The 21,948-nt window shown below is 44.8% G+C and overlaps 1 protein-coding gene across 4 annotated transcripts in view; it reads right to left on the minus strand.

The window, feature by feature from the left end:
- Positions 1-21,948, minus strand: part of SPATA13 (spermatogenesis associated 13) — a 189,144-nt gene that overhangs the window by 71,457 nt on the left and 95,739 nt on the right. The window contains exon 1 of one of the 4 annotated variants that reach the window (XM_063331325.1): positions 10,960-11,205. The exons of the other annotated variants lie outside the window; for them this stretch is intronic. The gene's annotated coding sequence lies outside the window, so the exon portion shown is untranslated. Of the gene's footprint in view, positions 1-10,959; positions 11,206-21,948 lie in introns of those variants that run through there. 4 annotated transcript variants of the gene reach the window in all.

Here is a 21,948-nt window from a genome sequence, read left to right on the forward strand (position 1 = left end):
CCTGATTAACACACTGGAACAAGGCAATAGCTGGCTTCAAACAGTTCCAAATCGTTGTACTTAAAAATGCTGACCCTTGTCATAAGCAAGAACAACGAGTGATAAAGACAAAAAGAAAATTGTTTCATTTCTGAGTGAATTTGAAGTCCTATTACAGGACTTTGCAAAAACCCAGAAATCTACAAAAGCCAACTTCAAACATTAACTTCGTAGTATCATAAACAGCCAAATTCTTCCTTCAAGCAGGAACTTATTTTTAAACAAGGTTTCTGTACAAGATTTGTCTTTAAAACTTTTGTATTGATTTTATTTTTCTAGTTGGTGCAACCTAACTTCTTCTTCTTCCTCTTATTATTATTATTGTTGTTGTTGTTTGAATCTGGTTTATTTAATTTGTTAACTGTCTGAACTATTTTACTCACATGGTTTGGCCAGAGATAGCGTTATCTACTTCTTAGAAAAATCATTCTGGCTGTAACTCAGCCTCTGCAACACTATTAATGCAGGGACAGATCCTGGCTTCATTTGGAGCTCTTCGCTTCAGTTCTTCCATACGCAAGTAGAACATGAAATTACCATAATTAAGAACCAGTAGAAAATACAAGAGAATAAGGAAGTACACTCCTCATCATGGAAATGTTAAGCACGGTAGGAATGAATCCAGGATCTTTTGCAGAGAAGTGCCTTTCATTAGAAAGAAGGAAACATCTGACAAAACGTGTGGGTTAAACTCAGCAGCTGCTGCAGCGCATCTCTGCTGCCGCAAGCAGGTACTTGGGTCAGCTGCTGAACATCTGGACTTTGAACATTACAACAGACTCTTATTTTCTACGGCCCCATGTGCATAAAAGCCTCTTTATTTTCTTATCATAGGAAATGGAGGACATATGCAAGAGAAGAACCTCAGAGTATACAAGCAGTGCTGGGAAATTTAACCTAGAGCCGTAGAATACCAGAAAAATAGAAACCACTGGGATGATTAATTCATTAAAATCTCTAGTCCTTAATTTAATCAGAAAAACAAATGAAGAAATCTGGCCAAGATAAAGAATGAATTGCTTACTTATTAAATCTAACAGGATGCAGCTGATGCCTAGTAGGCAAATCAAGGTCACTTTTAGCTAGAGTTCAATGGCCTGGTCCAATGGGATGGTTTGGGTGATGGAAAGAAATGGGTTGGCTTCACATGAGACAGCTGGTTCTTGCTCACCAAATTAACTCTTACTTGATGCTACCAGTTGGAAAGGTGGCCTCCAAAAAGCAACATTGGTTGCCAGGAGCATATGTAAGGTGAGCCCTGTGTGGAAGCAAAGCCAAGGTTACAGTGTAGTTAAACTGCTCTTGAATTTCTTTAACATAATTAATCAAATTCAGTATGTTTTCAGCAGCACAAAGCATTCGCACAACACAGAGAAATATGAAAAAATATAGAAATGTCAAATATGACATTCTGACTATCTATGAAATATACAGGATGAGATCACAGAGTCCTGTCTTGAAGGTAGCAGTGGTGGTCCCACAGACTCCATGACAACCACGGGTCAGATGCTTTCAAACCAACTCTCAGATACGGAGGGAAGATGTAACACAGAGATCTCGGACACAAGGGATACTGCCCGAGAGTTCATCTCTCTCACCTACTCCTGCTCAGAGCCAACAGGCAGCTTGGAGGAAGCCATAGGTATGAGCAGGGACTGAATTTGCTCCTGGTTGGATGCAGGACAGAAGAGCCCCTGGCACTGTAGATACCAGCCTTTCCCCGTAGTTTTTGTTTGCTCAGTACCCCTCATCTCTTCACCTGAGCTTCAGACTCAATTACTTCAGCAAATTTTACTGGAAAAGCTATGCAGATCTTTTAGAAAGCATAAAATAAGCAGGTAACACTAAATACATTTGTCAAAATATATGAAGCAAAAGTATTTGTGATGAAATTTCATTGATTTATCAGTTTCTATAAAGGCCATTAGAACATAGATTTGCAAGAGACTGTGTAACGACCAACTCCTTGCAAGATCAAGGCTATAATATACAAAATATCTGTCAAGCATGCAAGTGAATTTGGGAGTTCTCACCGTTCAATTCACTTTCTAATCCCCAAATTTCTGCACATAGTTATGAGAGTGGTATAGTCTCCAGTTCTCTGGTGACTTCTTCAATGCCGTGCAAAAAATGGTTCTCTGTGTAATGATACTTTGACATGAATGTCTCTCTAAGGGAAGGAAAAAATACTTTGTTTAATCTGTTTTTCATTAGTAACTCTTTGCATTCTGGGTCTAATTTAACTAATGACCTAATAATTATTTCTCTGTAAATCATAGAGAGCATTAAACATGTCAGAGTCCTTTGATAAAGCAGGTCTGAGAACTTGAAAATGTGGCAATACCTTCCAGGAGAGGATAAAACCTCAGCTCTTCTCTGTCATATCACTTGTGATTTTTGGACAGTTTCCATTTGTAGCCTATCCATTTAGCTCTTGGTAGTCACATCCTTTCTGTGCCTGGGATTTCATTGTCTTCCACAACTTTTCATTTATCTTGCCAAACCTGGCCTTCACCTACCCCTCTCTGCTAGAAAGTTTTCTCTTGCTGCCATCCTCATAGCGGTGCAGCGTGGGCTGCACAGAAGACAAAACATACTCTGGATTTCCACTTGCAATGTAAATACTTTCTGTTGCCTTCAAGCATAGGACTCTTAGACCCAATGACTAATCAAACCAAGCTTTTCAGTACAGTTGTGTCTCCATTTATGGTCACGCTACTTAGTTTCAAAATATTCTCGTAAAACGTATTCAAAATTTATTCCAATTCAAAATCAAAGTTTGCAATGGAAGCTGTCATGAGAGAAATACTGAGAAACTTTACTGGTTCAAAGATTAAGTGTCATCCTGAACAGAGAGATCTTAGACAAAGTGGAGTTTTCAGAAACTTTTTGGTGTTTTTCATTAGCAAGAAGTATAACATTCTTCTTCCCTTCCAGTTCCCCACCAGGGAGACAAAGAAAGGAAAGAGACAGAGGAATTTTAAATGGTGTAACATCTCTGACGTATAATTCTTGCTAATGATGTAGGTGTTTTCCTTGTTGATTTGGCACTTTGGGCCAGCAGTATAAGTACATACAGATTTAGGAGACTTTGCTCAGCAGACTGGCTGTTGAAATTTGCATTCCAATATCACTTAGAGCTGGCTTAAAATTGTATGACAGGTAACTGTTCTTATCACAATAATGCATATTATTATCTGTCAGCATAGTTTCATGTAATGGCAATTTGGGGAGCAAAAGTAAATAATGTTTTGTGTTCCTATTGAACCACTGTTTTATTTTACTGATATGAATTGGAGGTTCAGTCCTATAAACCATTTTCCTTGTCTTTAAAATAATCCAGTTAGTATGAGTGGAACAACACCTCCAGGACCACATACCTACATACAGTGTTAATACTTTGAGAACAGCAGCAAAACCTAATTCTCATATGACCAAATAATACAAAGGACCGTCTTTGTCCCAGAACACAGTATTAACCAAAATGAGACGTTTCATGTGCATTAGCAAGGATGATTAACGAGTGTTTCAAATACAGACTGATACCATGTGACTGAAGAATAGAAAATGTGATGCTTATATTTAAAAAGGAGGAGGAGGGTTGCCTGGGCAATGAACCGACTCTTTAGTCTGACTCTGAACTCGAAAAGATTTTACAGTCAAATCTGAAGGCAAGATTGGCTGAGAGAAAGCTGGGGAGCTTTGCCCCAAGTGAAGAGGAATCATGTATCACGAAGAAGTAGCTGACGGGAGTCGGGAGTAGTAGCTGTGGCAATGAGAAGAGGAAGATTATGCAATTTGAGGGATCAACAAGGGACCCAGGAAGAGGGAAAAGTGATGTGACACTTATGAATGTAGCAGGAAGGACAAACACCTTTGAGGCCCGAGGAGATCACTCACGGTACGTGTAATTATGCAGCCCTTTGCCTCTGCAGGGGCATTGGGCTGTTGTCCCCTGAGAGACAGTGACACATTCTCCCTGCCTTGTACTTTAAAAGCTCAGTTCTGTAAGGAGCTATAGACCAGGAGTCAGAAACAGAAAACACAGTTACTGTAGGGATCACGTATTCTGAGTCACGGACAGTTTACCTGCCTGCTTCTTCCTGATACTGACCATTCCCTACTCAGGGAAGCTCAGCAGCTCTCACTGGTTTTTTTCCCCTGTGGACTTTTTTCCCCTAGGTAACACCTAGATGTTCGTCACCACCGGATACCTCTTCTCCAGAGAAAGCCTTTTATTTGTCCTCTCCACTACAGCTTCTCAGTCTGTCATGTTTACCTGAGGTGAGATCCCCAAAACTAGCAGATTTCCCTCCATTTCTTTTTATTTGTTTGGTTTTGCCTTGAGCGGGAGCCAAAATTGTTAGTGTCTTTTCCTCATGATCAGTATGGCCTCAGCTGATGGCCCAAAGAATCAATTTGGCCTTTCTTTTTCCCCAAAGTTAATGGGCAAAGGCTGCAAATACACCCCAAAAGCCAAAAAAGCTTCTGCTGTTCCAGCCTCCACCTTGCCAGCACAGAGCCACTCTTAATACCCTGCGATCACACACGTAGCTGCTATTAAAACTCTGCCTTTGGGAAATTTATATAAGAAAGACCATGGTAGCCTTCACGTTCTCGCTGCCTACCTAGAACATGTACCTGGTGTTCATCATTAAAATCATATCTGTGTTTGCACTTGTGTGTATATAATTATCCATCTTAGATTATTACAGCGTAAGACCTAAACATGCCTGACACGAGCCAGGTTCACTCCGTGGCTCCACGCTTGTCTCAGTATTTCACAATTCAACAATATTCTAGGGGAGAACCGTCTTTCAATTTTCTGCAGGAACAAAAAAGAAATGTATATTGTTTTAATAAATGGTACCAGCTACTAAAGCTCTACACAGAGTGAGAAACCTGTCACATCGAGAAATAAAATATCTAAATCGGCAGATTCGAACTCATTTGATTGTTCTTTTTGCTTCACTTTACTAATTGTGCCAGGTATTTTGCTTAAATCTAAATCAGACTGAGAAGACTTGAAATAACATTTTAATGGGTCAGGTTCTGCAATTTGGACTACTCATTCTATACAGTGGGGATTTACTTGGTCTTGACTAAGCTTTGACTATATTGCCTTATAAAACCGGAGGCCTCTCTACGAGCAGACTATTTGCCCGCTGCCCCAGCAGTGCAAAGGGCACACTAATTGCCTTGAAGATGGGGTTGCTTTTGCAAGTTGCAGACAAGGGTCTCGAGCCTGCCCCTGCTAAGTTGATTCATTCCACAACTGCCATTCAAAAGCTGTCCGCGCTCCACGGAGCACACCAAGATAACTGCTGCTGCCCCGTGCTGCCACAGGCACTCACCCACAGCTGTAATTCTCATCCAGTTGGGACGCTTGTTAAAATCCTCTAATTAAAAACCTCTGTGGCCTTATTCAAGTCCGTCCCGCAGACCTTGACTTTTTCCCCTCAGCTGGGACACACATAGGTGTGACGGTTTCCTGTATCGCAGTGTCAGCCTCCTAGAGACTTCCCCTTCCCACAAACACTTATGTCTTTTACTCTTATTTTGCTTTGAATAGACTACAGTGACACTATTTCATGAAATATAAAACTTCTAGGTCACCCGTCTGCATCACTACAATTGCAGCACTATTATTTCCTTCCAAAAAAAAAAATAGAAATTCCAAGATTAACTGATCAAGGAACAGATAAAAATAATGCATCCTCACCTGCTTACAATAATAATGTTAAAAGTCTCACAAAATATAAATATTTCTGATATAGTCACATTAAATGCTTCTAATAAGTATAGATAATTTCCCTTTTTTCCCTTCCCTTAAAGAATTCCACGTGAAAAATATTCAACCAACTTATTAAGAGGCACCAACTTTTTATCTGAATAACAGACTTAGTTTATATCGGAGCTGCTTAGTAAACTCTTGGAAATGAGTTCTGCTTATGTCCTTCTAGGGCTCTGGAAATGGAATATGCAGAAAGAGTGGTATCAAGGACTGGCAAATCATACTGTTCCTTGTGTATTGGAATCTAAAGGAGAATTATATTTTAGATGACAAAAAATGCACAAGAAATGGGGAACTGCTAACAGAGCTAGTAAATTGTTGGTGTTCTTTTCAAACCTCATAGGACATGTTATGAGAGGAGAAACAAAATCATGTCATTAAATATGAGATTCTCCAACAAGATTTGTGGCTCCTCTGAGAACAGATGACTCTCAATGCTGCTATCAGGAATGATACTGCAAATTGGAAGAAAGGCGACAAGTACCAATTTGTCACTCACGACTTCGGCATGTTTGATTGCTCTTTATTCATTTGAGATTTGCTTGCTGATTGTACTAATCCACAGAAAGGCAAAAGGTTTTGAAACGGATTGACAAAGTCTACAAGGAAATCTTCATTTCCAGGTCTGCCCAAGAAGTTTATCTCACTGATGCACTGTGTCTTCGGAAATTATGGCCACTGATTTGCTTCACCTAAGGGCATGAAAGAGGAGCGCAAGGAAAAACTAACTTGGTTTTAAGTCTCCTTATTAGCCTTACCTACCCAAATAGCGCATTTTTCCATCCAGAAATGTAGTCTGATTGGAAAAGGAGGAATTAGACCATTTGCCAAGAATTTCTAGATGACAGGCAACTGAGCCCACCAGGGGCTGCAACAAGCCAACGAGACCCTCAGACGTGCTGCTGCCATGTGCGTGCACAGCTTGCACAGAGAATGCGATGCATTATGGACACGCAGCAAGACCCAAGTTTAGGGAACACCATCGTGTGCACAAGACAAAGTCCCTCCCCATGGGCAGAATCATATGGCTGTCCTACGCCTTCCCAGGATTCCTGCATCTCCAACCAGGAAATTGGATCAGAGTGTGACAAGTGTCTGCACCACGTGGTGCAACCGTGGTGTTATGACAATCATCTTTCCAGTGAGGTCTGGATGTCTCCGTCATTAGTCTGGGTTCTAACACCAGTCTACAGGTCAGTGTCAAAAAATGCCACCTTCAGTTACACGCACTGCACAGAGATGTTCCTGGTTCTGTGAGATGACAGCACGATGCTCTGTAATTACATGTCAGTCAATGAATTAAAATAAAGTCGTGCTCCCATCTGAAAATTGGTACCTTCGTCTCTCCATCTTTTTAAAAGCTGGCTCTGAGAAGACTATTGTCAAATTCCGGTCGTGGCTACGCATGAACTGCTCTCATTGGTGATCTATGAGTTATCTCATTTTAACGTCGGATACCCTTAGCCTCAGGTTGATCTGCCTCCCTTAAGTTTGATATGAGAAGAGTCTTGTCTACATATCAGAAGAGAAAGGTGTAACTTTGTTCTCCGTGGAAGGAAGAAAAGGGCTCTATCTGTGGCTTTCTGACAAGCGAAGATTGTGATAGTCTCTTTTCAAATACGGAGCAAAGAGAAGGTAGATTCAGTCCATGTAGGTCATGTTACAGGCTTTTGTCAATAACGCTTTGTTTCTTTGAATTAGGGAGAGAATTTTGGCTCTTGAGTCGAGTTTGGGGACTGCCAATGGGGTTTTACAGGACTGATCCTGAGTAGTTTCAAAATCATTCCCAAATGCAGCAGGGTTCTTGGAGTCTGAGGACTTACAGACTCATTTGTGGGCTTGATTCACTTCTGCCTTACCCCAGACTCACAGGCTGCCGCATCCACGCCCAGAGCAGGAGGCCTTGTGCAGTGGCTGCAAATCCCCGTTGAATAGCAACACAGTCTCTCTAATCCCTTTAGAAAATTTAAAACAATTTGCAACTGAAAGTGATCATTCCTACAGTGTACCTAACCACATTTGATTAAACACAGAACCGGAGTCTTCATCCATGAATGACATCAATGGCAGCAATTCTTAATCAACAACTTCAAGTGATTCCTCTGCTTCGAGGCTATGGATGGGTAAATCTGGTACAAACGGAATAGAAATGCTGCTTTCAAAGCCAAACAGGGCTGGACCAGTCTCTTGGGAAACCACAGTGCGAAGTGTTGGTGGAAAGAGACATTTGGGGGTCAAGCCACACGGGGCTTCAGATAACATTGCCCATTCAACCACCTTGCAGGAAAACAGGGAGTTTGCAGCACACAGGTATAAAAAAGCTTTTATTCAGTCAAGCCCGTACACCCATTTGGTGCCCTGCAGCATGTCGATACAACACCCACGCTGTGAAGTGGGACATTCTTATTGCAGAAGGGGAAGAATCTAATCGTGAAGGCAAGGATCCAAGATTGGCTCAGCCCCAATGTGAATCCAACAGTGAAGATACTGCCCAGCAGTAAGGTTTATCTCAGGAGAATTTAAAACTCATTTGAGGCAGAATCAAGGAACCTGGTCCTGGAGCTCTTGTGTGTGAGATTAGCCACAGTGAGGAGAGTGGAAGCCCACCAAGATGAATGGGCTTGGGTTCAGTGGGCTTTGGACAAGCTCCCACAGGAGCAAAACGCTGCAGAAGTGAGACTCAAAGCAGACCACTGGCCTTTGCCTCTATGGAAAAGTTAGCCAGGATCATTCTACCACTAATAGAGTTGTCGTGACACAACAGACTGCATGGACACCTTTGCTGGACTGCAGGTTTCCATGTGATGAATTACAGGCCTGAACACAGACCCTCAGTTGTGGGAGGACATGGCAGGAGGGCCTGATGGCCCTGGCACACAGCACAGAGCATGCGCTGCCCTGAGAGGGGCTGCAGGCTCTCACCCACTCCCTCCCATCCCCTCACAGATCCTTGCTTGAGTGGAAGAGGCATCAATTACTGCCATAGTTTCACTGAGAAGTATACAAACGCCTACACAACACAAACTATTCTAATTTTAGGGTTTAGCCTTATAACCATTTAATCAATCGCACCTCAGGACCTGGGCACACAGCTGTCAAAAATCTCCAAGGAGAAATGTCAAAGGGAAGGGGAAGGAAGCAAACCTTCCTCACGTTAGGCTTTGCACAGGCAGGGGGACCACTGGCCGCTTCTACAGCTGCTTGCGTGGAGGAAATGCACTCAGAGCTCCGCGTGAGTCCCTGCAGCAAAAGTAGAACCCCAGGCACCTCTTTTCCCTTCTAACATGGCGTTGCTGTGGAGCCTGCAGCGTTCCTCAGGAAACTTGTCGTGATGGTACTTGCAGGGAAGGCTCTCGGGAAACAACGGTCCCCAAAGTGGTGGCAGAGCAAGGAGAAGGGGTGGCACAGGCTGGTGAGCGTGAGCACACACGAAAGCAGCTGCAGGATACAGGTAGGACAGCAGGAGTGGACCGGGCTGAGGGAGATGTGACACTGGTGGGGAAGGAGCACTACACCTGAAGAGGTTGGGGGAGGGCAAGGGGGTGGGTGGCGAGAGCTGCGAAGAGGGCAGAGGGGCCTCCGGGTGTGATGGAGAGGCCAGAGCAAGCCAGAGACAAGCTGCCCCTTCCCAAGGGATTCCTCCCTCCTCCGGAGTAAGGGAAAACTCAGGGAAATACACAGATTAAACAAATGAGCAAAGAGCTAAAGTAACATGGAAAAAGCAGGTAGAAAGAAGAAAATTTCATTGAAATAGTTTTCATACACTTTTTCACAGTTTTTTTTTGTTTGGTTGGGTTTTTTTCTGTGTATAAGGAGAGTGAATAAAACCAAAGCAGCCCCAGACACTTTGAGCTCGGAGGGTGAGCCAGCGATTCTGCAGCTCACTTGAGGTCTCTGCAGCCCTGAGCACTGCGAATGTTTTATTTTCACATATATAAACCATTCATGAACAATTTCTCCAACGCATTAAGCATAAACAAGCTTTCCTTTTGCAAAGGTAAGTATTTTTTCCTACGCCTGTGATTTTCTCTCCTAAACCAAATATTTTTATGTCTGGAACCATGGAAAGAAAACAAGTCTGAGGCTTCCCATTAATTACTGTGTTTCCCAGGACTTCTCCTGCAGGGTCTGGAGCCAGGGTCCCCTGCCACACATTTTATTTTGTGGAGTCGTTCCATTTTATGACTCTTGGAGCAACTGGTCGTGTTTATTGATCTTTCCACACAGCTGTTCTTTTCCTACAGGAGCCCTGAGACGGATTTTCTGTGGCTGATACGTGAGGCCCCATGCGTCTCTGTTAAAGCTGGTTTGCTGATGCCAGTAACAGGAGTCGAGGAGGCAGCAGCTTTTTAAGACTCGGAGTTTGTGGGTGTAAAGGAAGCAAAAAATGCAACACACTGGCTTCACTTTCACTGTAAAAAAATGTGCTTGTGTGATGAATTCCAAAATCCCATGAGCAAACTAGCCCAAACAAGACTAGCTGTGATACACGAGGATGGAGTGGAGGAATTGTGAGAGACCTGTGCTGGAGAAGGAGGGTGCGATGTGGGAGCTGCACTGGAGAAGGGGGTGAGGCATCCACACAGAACAACTCTGGCTGCACAGCGTCTTTCAGCACATTTGCTCGCAGCACAGACAACACTGAATTCCGCTCAGCAGCTTCTACCATCCCTCACCCATCTTAACTAATTTACCAGATCAGACATGAACAGGAACGACCTCATGTAGATACAAGTCCTGTCTCATGCAATAACAAAACCCACAAGCGCTCATGACCCCAAAATACCCCAAACTGGGGACAGCATCATTCGACCGTGGATTATGTTTCACGGTTTTCCGAGGGCCGTAGTCACACGGGACTCCAGAGCTGAACACCCCTGTCGCAGCAGCCGAACTTCGCATTCGGAGGGTGAGTCTGTCTGCCCATCTGGCCACCTCTCTGGCCAGGGTGCCTCACGCGCCACGGAAACACGGCCACCCTTGGGACACTGCAGCGGGGGTCACGCAGACGCGCTGGGAGGCTTGTGGGTTAAACAGGAGCAGGATGCTGGTGAGGGCTCGTAACTTAGGGAGGGAAGAGGAAAAGAGCAGGAAAGGAAAGTCATTAGGGAAAATATCTGTCTTACCTCTCTCTGCGGACTCCTCAGAAAGCACAGCAGACGCTTTGCGTGTACAAATCGCTCCCCCAAAAAAACCCCACATCAGGATCTCAGGTCAGCACAAAGCAAAGCAGGGGTACTCTAATTTCCCCCCAAAATGCCCTGAGCCCCCTCTCAGCAGCCCAGGTTACCCTCCGTGAGGAGCCCCAGCCCTCCCCAGCTCCTCCGAGTGTTTGGGGGTCTGGGAAGGAGCCGCTGCACCCCGGAGCCCTCCCGGTGCCTCCCCTGCGCTCAGGGGGAGGAACGCCTGGAAGAGTGTCAGCACAACACGCTCCATAAATTTTCCCTCAGCCTCCTGCAGACGTAGGTCCTTGAGAAAAATGCCTAAATCCCGTCCTTTGTTGACATAGTAACCACATTTAAGTTTTTGCCCCCCCCGCCCCCCCTGAAGCCATCTGCATAAAACAATTCATTACGAGAAAGATTTATCCCGCCTGCAGCGGGCTGGTTTATGTGGTTTTATTTGTCTAAAGCAGAAATAAAGAGAGGGAATATTTAGACACTAGAGACTTCACACCCAAACCAAAGGGTTGTTTCATTACAGAAGTTAATATTAAAGACTTCCACAGCTCTTTGAAGGAAGTGTTATTTCCAAGAAAAAGGAAAAAACTCCGTTATTCAGATAAACAGGCCATTTCTAACGCCTAAGTGAAGTAAAGCTTTAGGAACTTTTAAGGAGGTCCCAGCGTGTTTTGTGTTTTTCTCTAACTTGTTCACATGTATTTACCAGATTCCTCCAAAGATGCTGGAAACATCTTAAAAGTTCCCAGTAAAGTTATAAAGCCACGACATCGTGGGAGAAACAGCAGAGGGTCAGAAAGACGTAAAGCCTGCGGAAGACTCTGCTTCCCCCGTCCTATGGAGATGAGCCCTATGGAGATGAGCTCTTTAGCCTCTGGCAGGGGAGAGGAGAGAGATAAAAGAGAATTGTGCCGCAGGGATCACACGGGTTTTAATGGATTTTAACGCATCCCCTCATCCAAACTGCAGCCACCGTACACAGATCTGCATTCAGATTTCTGGCCCTTTTACTGGTAATTTAGGCTGTGGGAGCAGTCTGGCAGCGTGTGCAAGACCATGCTGCCCTGCAGGGCTTTTTTGACTCCGGTTGCAAGCGGATGGGGGTGGGGGGTAAAGTAACAAAACCCGAACCTTGGTACTTAACAGTTGAAAAGAGCTTTACAAGCAACATTTCAGTGGTTTAACTCAATGTTGCCTTATAAAAACTGCCTTATTGACAGATCTCTTTAAAGGCATAATTCTGTATAATTTACTAAGGAAAACTTATCTTTGAGCAGGGTTAAATATGTGCTTAAGCCTGGAGTGAGCAGAGCAGCATAAAGAGTGAAAGACCTAGCATTTCTTAAGCTATAACTTCTTCTCCTCCAACCTTGAGATTCATACAAGTGACCGTAACCCTCCCGCCAACACCCAGGCATCCTCACCTCCCTCACAACATACACCCCCACCCCGCCCGCCAAAATAAAGAAATCAGAGTTCTTCATCCACAAATTTTTGCTGTCATGTAGCTAAGAATCATTAGTCGTTTCTGAACTGTCATTTAAATGGTAAAATTCTTGGGAAGAGAGAAAAAAGAAGGTCTAAATGTGCATTCACAACTCGTGATTTTGTGAGTCTCACCCCTTTGGGGAGGTTTCACTAAATTTTTTAAAGGATCGATTCTGAAATATAGTTCCAGCATCATTACATATTTCTCAAACTATCGTCATCTAATATCCGACCTGATACCAAATATAAAGTGATATTTTAAATGTTGTAAATGTTTTAATAATCTGGTAGGTATTATGGAGCTTATAAAGCTATGGCATGCTGCTGTACAATTTACACTTGCTGGGTATATGAAGGCAAAATATTTTCAATATACAAAGTTTGGTTAAGTTTTTAAAATATTTTAAAGCAATTCCAAAAGGGTGGACCGCTAGCCCCCCGCCGTGGATCCCCATATAATTCAGTGAAGCCCATGGAACAACTGTAACGTGTTTGTAGCTCTGGGGGGACCAAGGTGGTGCGTGGGAGCTCCGCTTCTGGCCAGGTCTTCTTTGGACTTGCTGTTGAGCTCAGTTTGACGCTGCACCTAATCAGCTGGTAGCTGTGAGATACAGGCTGAAGTTGAGTGTGACCCTCACCTTTTCCTCGCATCCCCTACCATAATCTGTGTTTGCCTCTGCTGGGGCCACTGGCGCAGCTGCTTCAGCGAGCTGATCCACTTGAAAACCAACCCACCCAAAAAGCCATAATTTTTCATTTCACCAGCTGGTTAAGCTGACCTGGCTACAGTTGTGCAATTGCTGGATGCAGAGGCACGGAGCGCAGGCCGGGGGGCGGGCAGTGCAGGAGGACTGCAGTCCCCGGTTACACTAGATTATACGTAATATTAAATTTCCTTATAAGCCTTTTTGTGCCTGTGCGCTCCTCCTGAAATGGGACAATACTTTATCCTACAGATTGTAAACCACTGAAATGCTATTGCGTTCCCGCCATGCAGGTATGTGGGGAATATCAGTTGGCTGAGCTCAGAAAGTCTCAGAGGGTGACTGAAGTACCTGCGGTCCTTCATACATGGTATATAAAACCAGTTATCACGAACTCAAAAATTCAACTTCGAATAACATATTATCATCTAGCAAAAAAGGATAAAATATAAGAGAAGTAAACCAGATTTATTGCTGTACACTGTACCTACCAAACAAATGCTCTGCTGTTAGCAAGAATATAAATACTGAAGTCTCTCTGCTTTTTGTAAATTGAGCCCAGTTTCCATTAAAAAAGCTACTAACTGGGGGGCGGGGGGGGGGGGAGGACAACAACAAAACACCAAACCAACACCAAACCAACAACAGTGGTATACAGACAATCGTAGAATCATAGAAAGGTTTGGGTTGGAAGGGACCTTAAAGATCATCTAATTCCATAAACATCCTATAAGTTATTTTTAGTAGGACCCTAGAAATATCTTTCCTGATGGAGATACACAATATGGTTTGTGCTAAGATTGGTTAGCTTCTTTCTCTGAATCTGTTTTGGACCAAATAGTTATGATAGCCTCCTTGGGCTGTTTCCTCAGAAATTATATCATAATTAGACTGTTTTATCGTACGTGGATAACTTAGAATTGTAGCTATTGGGCAACATCATCCACAGAACTTCATGAGATAACAAAGTTGCACAAGCAGCTGACTAGGACGGGTATTGAAGATGAACCACTATACTGATGAGATGGCAGAACGGTCCCGTGTCCTTTTGAAATGGTGTTTTAGAAAGCAAAGGAGTGACCGAACACAAGAAATGGGCTCTGGCCCGGAGCTGCAGGCACAAAGCATTAGCAGCCGCTTAGTGCTATGTTTGCAAATACTCTGGTTCCTGTAGAAACACCTAATCCTTCCCGAATCCTGGCCAGCATTTATGGCTAAGTGCAGACGGTTAAAGACTGTTCTCGATTACCTGTTTCTTATCTGTATGGTCTATTTTGTGTGACAATGGATTTTCAACTAGATTTTTAAAGCTTAATTATTCAGGCCACGTATTCAACATCTATTTACATTGCTATGTGCACCAAGCACCTATTTGGTGGTGGCCGCACGGTGGGGTGGGGAAGTTTGGTACTGCCTTAGCCATAGGGAACAAAAGAAAGCAGGGAGAACACAGGAAACTACAGGGCCCTTCATGCAAATCATGAACTTTCTATAGGCATCCTTGAACTATCCTACAGAATGTGATACTGAGTTACATCCAGCAATGGGATTCTCAAATAACATTTCAAAAGTGGCTGAAAGGATTAGGAGATTGTCAGAGCTGGGGCTGAGAACTCCTTTCCGTTTCAGGGCTGACCTCCTCGGCACTCCAACTGTAAATTGGGTTTTACAGAATCATTTCCTTTCGATCCTACTCAGTCCAGGAGGATGCAGTTAGAAAGGCCTTCTCCATACAAGACCACAAAATACTGAGGCAAACTTAAAAGGGAAAACCCAGAATAAAAGCACACAGCAAAAAAAACAAGGTTTGTGGTCCGCTCTTAGAAAAGCTAAAGCTGAAATTCCTGTTCACTTTGAAGGGATGCCCCCTACCCAAACCAGATCAATCAACGGACCTCATTTTGTGGCTGCTTCACTTGCTCAAGCTTTCTAAAATTTGTACGTGTACCCCTGTTCAGTGTGGTGTTCCGGAAAGTGCCTTGGCATCACCTTATTGAACTTTATTGAATCTGGGCCCTAAATACCACAGTGCTGGATGTATCAGCTACAGCAAATAGATCTGCCATGCCTGAAGAGGCAGGTGCGGTATGTTCAACCAGGAGCACAAGCACAATGTCTTTGCTCTTGATGACGAGGCCGTGCCACTCCAACAGCAGCTGCCATTGAAAGGGCCGTCCTCATCTCTTTATGCTGGAGCTGGCATTTGTCTGACTCCACCATCAGCTGATTTATCGTACTCACTGAGCAGAAAAATCTCTGTTTTCTTCCTGTTGGATGTTTTACCCCGTATTAACTCCCTGACCTGCTCACCACAGAGTCAAGAGCTGCTCCGAGGGAAATGGCAGAAGGGCACCCAAGTGTGAGGGGGAGAGGGGCTGCCTGGCACTTTTTGGCAGTAGTTATCTTTTAGCCCAGCTTAAATATACTGCCTGGCTGTACCCTTAGGCCACAGCCAGAGATGTTGTCCAGGACACAGATGAACAGGGTTAAGAGCTTCTTTTTCCCTCCCACACTTCCCTGAAGATTACCATCCCCTCAGATCTGCCAACAGGGTGGCACGTTTTGTCTCCCCTCTTCTCAGTCTCAAAATGATCTGGAAAAAAATCTATGAAACTCACTGAGGCTAGTCCCGATCATTTTCGCAGAACTGTGCCCGAGAATGACGAAATGAGCAATTATATCACTGCATCAGGGGGTGAGGTTTCCCAAGGTACATGCGTTAGTTTATGGCTTGTTACCACTGAAACAGGGAAACGAGTCTCCTCTACTCCCTTCTGGGCAGTGGTCTTCACCTCCGCCTAACGCCAGCTCTGCTGCTCCTCTGACAGTTTGATGAGCCAATTCAGTTATTTCAACTGACAGAAAATGGTTCGGTTTTTTCCCCTGTTTAATTTTCTACAGTCTGTGAGATGAACTGGCTCACACGGGAGTGACAGAGCATTCACAACATGCAGTCACGAGCCAGGACCACGCTTGGGTTGGGGTGCTTCCTGATGGCAAAGAAGGGGAAAAAGTGCTCAGTGAACATTAACATCTTAACACGGGTCAGCTGCAGCCTCACGTTAACAACTGCTGTTATTGCTGTTTCCTATTTGAGCCCGAGGTCTGTCCCACTTCTTTTTCTCTTTACAAGCCATGGTGAGTTTAGATGGATGGTTTGCACAACACTGGATCCTTTCTTCTACTCTCAAGGAAAAGCTCTTTCTTGGCATAGACAGGACCAGTGCCCATGAAAGTGTTAATTTGTTTAAAGCTACTCTGCGGCTACTTTGCCCTTCAGGGCCCCCAGAACTTTGAGCCACCAATGAGCCCGTCCAGAGAATGCAATGCTTGTACCTGGACACACTGTCAGAGGACTCTGGTAGGAGAAAAATTAGGAGAAACCAGCAGAAGGTAAAACTCTCTCTTTTCATCGGACCTTTGTACATTCATTTGAATTCCTGCCTTCTGATTTACCAAGTCACCTTGTGACTCTTGCCTGCTTTGCTTGCAAGCCTACACCAGCTCCCACCCCAGCCCTGGTACACTGACATCACCTTCCCCTCCCGGTGATGAAATACACCTGCGCAGAGGAGGAAGGAAACTTGGGGAGTGTCAAATACCAGTCTAAAGTGCCAGCATACCATAGCAGGCTGGTGCAGTCACCCCTGGCTTTCCTTCAGTAGCACTTTGGGAATGTCAGTTCTTTTTCTCTCGTATTTTTGCAGCAAATACTTGTAGGCTGACATTCTGCCTCCTCCCTTGCTGGCTTTTGCACTGCGCAGATTGCTGTAGCCAGTCGTGCTTCAAAGAGGGCTGAACACTTGTGGGAGTGATTTCAAATTACTTTCTAAATGTCCTGGTTACACGGAGGAATAATCTTTTGAGTTAAGTAAAGTAGTTCACCTTCTAAAAAGAAAGATCCTTTCAAAGGTCTTCAGATGCTGGTGTTCAAGTCTCTTGCTCAGCTGGCCCAGCAAGTTGAAAGACCAGTTTGCATGCTGCATTGCCTGGTAGTTTTGAATTTCCTCCTCTAGCCATGAATCTCCTGGGCGAAAAGTATTCAGAGAGGCAGGACTCACAAGCTGGATGTTTTCCCAGGCTCAGCCTTCCTGTGACACAGCATCAATCAATCAGCCAACCACTCAATCAGAACCAGAACACTGTTCTTTAAATATGTGATATATCTACATGTAGTCCAAGCTGTGACACCAACTCCACCAGTAGCCTCTGGAAAGAATTGTGCTAGAATCTGCTAGATTTACTCATGCTGGAGAGTTCCCCCAAAAAGACTAACGCTGCTGCTGCTGCTGCTCAAGGGCCAGTTGTGATTTCACATGACCACTGAACCAAGTTAAAATCCGGTTGCCACAGAGAGATCTTTGCTATCCTCCTCTCCAGTCCCCCTTCCAAAGGCGTTTCCAGCTGCACGTGCCTCCTTCTTAACTTGTTTTCCTGATTTAATTCTCTGCCATTTTAGTGAGTTGGATCAGCTTATTCCATAACCAGAGCAGTGCCAGAGCTGGCAACAGGGTGAGCAGCAGGGATACGTGGTGAAGAAAAGTGGGAGGAAGAAAGGGTGAAGAAGCTGGATTTCATTCTTTTGGTGATACAAAATGAAGCCTAATAGAGGGCCGGGATGCAGGGCAGGGCACAAAAGGTCTAAAAGCTACAGATACAGGGAAGGCAGGAAATCAGCTGTCTGTGGCTGTACAGCGTGCTACAGTCTGAGACCGTCCCAGTGAGTAGCTGTTTTTCCATCCTGATTATATACAGGTTCAAACCAACATGGGAGCAAAGAGTCAACCATTGCTCACCCTCACATTCTAGGCAGTTTTGGCAAGAGCCCACAGGTCCCCAGTGGTCAGGCTGCACTGACTGTTCAGACAACCACCGGAGGAAAGGGTGGCGTGTGGCTGTGGGAAGCGTACTGAATTGTCTATTTAAGCCCTCGTTAAATAAGCCCTCTCCTCTACTCGGCAAGCCTTGCTCTTTGGCAAAGCACATGGAGAAGCCTGGCTCCCCAGGCTCCTGGGAACACCAGTCAGGAGAGCAAACCCTTGCAGAGCCTGTAGCGCTGGTGAGCTCTATGGACCTCAGCTGGTGACTGCTGTCACGCTCCCCAGGGTTTTCCACATGACCTGCCTTATTTGGGATTTCCCATTAGCTGGGCTATCCCATACCGGAGGGCTCATCTTCCAGCTGCAGTGGTCCCATCCCAAAAGAATGACTGAGAAAAAATGACCCCCGAGCACACAGAGTTGGCCATTTCTCAGCTGCCATGTGTGAATGGAGAGAAAGCCTGTGAGCACCCAGCTCAAAAGACCTAGTGGTATCAGCGCTGAGGTCCCGACAAGATCATTTCATATTTTCCTGCCCCAAGGCTTTTTGAGCAATATGTATATAAAAGCTGAAGCTGAGCATATTTTAAAACTCATCCTTCCTATATGCAATCAGTGCTTTATTAGATTTCCAGCAATGCAAAGGGGCTAATAGTTAATTTGAAAGCTACTTGGAAGTAGCTTTTTTCATTTTATGCTCCCCAGTGTTTTTCCACGTTACTCCATGTAACTACATTAAGTGTTCTGATAACAGTGCTAAGAGCAGTGGAAAAGCCAACATATTAAATAAACTTGGCCACTTCTCATATTTTACATGCCATCTCTTGCTCACAGCCTGTGGGTTTAAACGCCTGGCAGCTGGAGACGGGGCACCAAGCAGAGAGCCCTCGGCGCTGGAATTCGCACTTCCTTGCTTCAGATGAATCTGAGTTTGTCGACCTTTGCTCTTATCTGTTCGCCAGGGCAAGAATCACAGAGCTTTCTGCACGGCCCTTCATACGCTGATCTGCAGCCCAGGTAGTTGGAGGCCTATTGGGACCAAAGGAGAAGAGAGGTTCGGACATACCCCGAGAAGCCTTTGAACCTTTGGGCTGCTGGAAGACTTCAGTACAACAGCGATGGTCCGCAACCATCCACTCCATCCACAACACTGCCAGGATCACAAGAAAATCAGGAGATATTTTTTTTTTTTTCTGGATTGCCAGGACAACATTATCCTGAACTTATCTTGCTCGCTGCTGGCTATTTTGGAGTTTACTGCACAGGCTCTGTCACATTTTCTTTTCCACCCTCGGCAGTTGGTTGGGGGTGAGGATCTGGCCTCCCAAGTTGTCTCTCCCTGGAGCCTGGCAAGGCATGGACACATCAGTGGCCAGATATCCCAGAGCAGGGCCACAACTCATCCTCTGGCACTTGAGGCCAGGAGCGGGTGTGGGGAACAAAGCGGTCTCTTGTTCAGAACAGAAACCTGTTTGCTCTGACACTGGTGGCACACTGTGGGTGCTGCATTTACCTGTACTGACACCCCGCTGTGTGAGTGCACTCAGCAAGTCCAAAATCAAATTAAATCAACTGTCCTATTCGGAAAACATTCACTCCCACACGGAGGTACTTGATTACTTTGTCGATGAGTGCTTTGGAAACGTTAGTTTATTAAGGAAGGTGAAGCAGAACCACTTACAGGCCATAAATGTTTAGTAGGGGGGATGACCCCTGCAGAGTTTGGTAACATCACCAATGTGAAGACAGCGCTGCTGTCCTGCTGGTCCCCTGGAAACTCACCCTCCGTAGCTCCGTAAGGTCAGCAAAGCTGGCGCATCCTCCCACTTGTGATCCGTGGAGCGTATCCCGTCAGGGTTTTGTCTTCTGCCCCTCTGCGAGCGGATGCCGCCACCTGCCTCTGCTTATCCCTGCTTACAGAAACCACGGCTCAGCTCAGCCTTTGCAAACCTCACTCCTGATTTTTGCTGGAATTGTTCTTTGAGCTGCAGGGGCCCCAGTGACATTTTCACCCTGTTTTGCTAAGCAGCAGCCACGGCTCCTACAGCCGGTCGCGTCGGGCCATAGGTTTAGTTGTCGGTGAGTCAAGTATAGCGGCTGTTGGGTTATAATCAGGCTGTGCTACAACCAGCAGCCAAATGTCAGTTGACACAAGGCTTCACCCTCCTGAAAGCATCATTTTCTCCATTTGTAGAAGGGCAGTTTTCTGAACAAAGAGCTCAGCACATGCTTTTTATAAAGTCACAGGAAACTACACAGAAAACAGCGGTTTTGCAGGGAAGCACAGAGGGAGAAAAAGCATCCTTGTTTTAAAAAGAAATTTTTTTTAAACCCTAAACTTAGTGCTATTTACTTTGGCTTTCTCGGCACACCCCGGGTTGTTTACCAGCGGGGATGAGCATTTACACTGCTCAGGCCCCTCGGAGAAGTGATCGCGATGTAGATCAAACCACCCATAGTTTGCTTACGGCAATGGTTTCCCCAGAGACTTGTGTTTTGGTTTTAAGTAAACAAATAGCAATACAAGCAGGAGTATGATGACTCAGGTAAAAGTACACAGATCTGTTTTATATAGCGATCATTATATATGTTTAAGATTCCTCTGAGAATTTAAAAAGGACAGTTTAAACAGACTAAATTGTCACCCTCTGGGACTCCACAGGTTCTAACTTAAACAACTAGGATAAAATTAATGTATTCATTTTTAAAATAGAAATACCCCTGCTTCTTTTGAACTACGCCACGTGGCGTATTTCAAAATAAAATTTTATTACTTTGGACATAAATAGCCTGAATTTCTTGCCGATATTTGCTGATTTCAGAGAATATGACACCTGGTCCTACCTAGAAAAGGAAAGGGCGAGGGGTTCACTAACTAACCTCTTTCCCATTCGTACAAACCCCAAACCTCTGAGCTGGACTGGACCTCTAGGCCTTTCCACGGGATGAAGGATTCCTGACAACGCCTCCCTTTCAGACCCGTGCAAAACATTTCACAGGCACAGAATAACCCATTCTTGAAATGTGCTTCTTACCCACCTACCCTTACTCACAGGGCAACGTACTTGGTCAGAACCGGGGACCACAGAAACTCAAAGGAAGGGCGGTCAGGGAGCTATTTCCAAGACTATAATTTAGTATAAGACTCTTCCCCACTTTCTTATATCAGTGCATAGAAATATGTTTCAATTCTGGTTATGTACAGCAAGAAATACAGTCATCCAAATGACAGCAACACCGTGACATACATTGGAATACACTTGTGCAAGCACAGCTACCTCTCTGGAAACCAGGCTTAGCAATTCCCTAGGAAATTACAGGAGAAGCACACTGAAACCTTGTTCTTTCTACCTGCTCTAACCTTCTCCATGCTTTCCTTGGTGTGTTCGCTCTGTAGAGCTGCAAGCAGACAGAAGGACACTTGCAAGGAGCAGAAGTCACAGCTTCTCCCCCATCCCTGTGAGTGCTGCAGGCAGCATTTGCGCAGTGAGCAAGGGAGCGGGTGGGCCCAGAGGACAGCTGCGTTTGCTCTTTCCCTTCCTTACATGTGCATGTATATAGTCACCTTTAGGCACAAAGCATCCTCAAAATCTTCATGAACACACACCGAACTAAGCCGGAGAAAAAGAAACCAATATGGAAGACTAATAAGGTTTGCCACAGACAGACACACATGCCTACGTGTCTGTCCTCAGCCACAGGGAGACACCAACTGCCAAACACAGGTTTCCTTCCCCAAGCTCTGGGAAAGGGCCCCTGTACAATTGAGGGCAAGCCTGGGTCAGTGAAAGGAGGATATAGGTCTTTTAATGTGTAATGAGGCAGAACCTAAAAATCTACTGAAGACAACGGAAAAGCAGTCAGGTCAATGAGGAGCACCAGATGCCGCCCTGAATCTGCTAGATACCGCCATGGAGACAAAG

The sequence above is a fragment of the Chroicocephalus ridibundus genome, chromosome 1 (assembly GCF_963924245.1).
Source record: "Chroicocephalus ridibundus chromosome 1, bChrRid1.1, whole genome shotgun sequence".
Lineage (NCBI taxonomy): Eukaryota > Metazoa > Chordata > Aves > Charadriiformes > Laridae > Chroicocephalus > Chroicocephalus ridibundus.